Consider the following 1,173-nt stretch of genomic DNA (forward strand, 5'->3'; position numbering starts at 1 on the left):
CTCTCTCTCTTACTCTCTCTCTCTCTCACTCTCCCGCGCATATTGGTTCTCCAGGCCGTTCGGACCAGACGCTCCGAGGGTTTCATTCCGGAGCGCGAGGGGGTTCCGCTTGCGACTGTTACAATACGGGGCGTGGCAGCAGAGCGTGCTGGAGTGTCTCTTCAACTGTGGCCTTTACCGCGGCGCGCAGCGCGGTGGGGGTTGGCAGCCTTGCGGTGTACAGGCAGACATGCACACGATCGATCGATACAAAGCTTTTAATTGAAAAGCGCGGGTGTTATTTGCGTTGGGGAGGGGGAAGGGGATGGGGGGGAGTGAGGCCCTGGAGGATGGGGGGGGGGGGCGAGCCTGGAGCGGCGCCTGGAGCGGCGCCTGGAGCGGCGCCGCGTCACTCGATACGATGCTATCAGGCCCTCTGCAGATTGAGCGGGCCGGGCCGCGAGGGCCAATCCAGCTAATAACTCCCCGCAGACATGCATGAGGGTCATGAGGGGGCGCAGCTCGTGGAGGAGCCTAATTCAGTTTATTGGCCGTACTCATACAGCAATCAAAAACAAACAAACGCATAAAGGAAAAGAAAACAAACACTGAAAACACAACGACAATGCTGTGATGGTAAAGCACTAAGCACAAGAAGGGCGGTATACGAGGAAATGTTTCTTATCCCCCTAAAAAAGGTAGGGAAAAGCATTTGATTGGCGACAAACAGAGTAGAGTACAACCCGGCGCCCACTCGAAGAGCTCAACTACCAGCCAAGTCCCCATGTCTCCTGCGCTTTGCTACGCGCAGTGCTCGCGCCGAAGGGCTGCCCACCCCCACCCCGGCCCCCTTTTCCCCTCCTCCCTCCTTTTCTCCGCACCAGACCATGAATAAAAGATTCCGTTGGTCACACCCGAACGGGTAGATGCTTAGGGAGCCCCGTATGAGTCGCGACTTCCGAATCAACTGTAAGGAATTCTTTGTCCAGCTGTGAAGGGGGAAGCAGATAGAAGAGAAGAAGAAGAAGAAGAAGAAGAAGAAGAAGAAGAAGAAGAAGAAGAAGAAGAAGAAGAAGAAGAAAAAGAAGAAGAAGACACAAAAAGCTTATGAACATTTTTTTTCATAGTTACTGAGTTCTGTAAACATGCTCGGCTTACGCATTTTTTAATGCGCCAGTATGAAGAAATTTGTGC

Source organism: Frankliniella occidentalis, unplaced genomic scaffold, assembly GCF_000697945.3.
Source record: "Frankliniella occidentalis isolate FOCC.00 unplaced genomic scaffold, Focc_3.1 Scaffold114, whole genome shotgun sequence".
Classification (NCBI taxonomy): domain Eukaryota; kingdom Metazoa; phylum Arthropoda; class Insecta; order Thysanoptera; family Thripidae; genus Frankliniella; species Frankliniella occidentalis.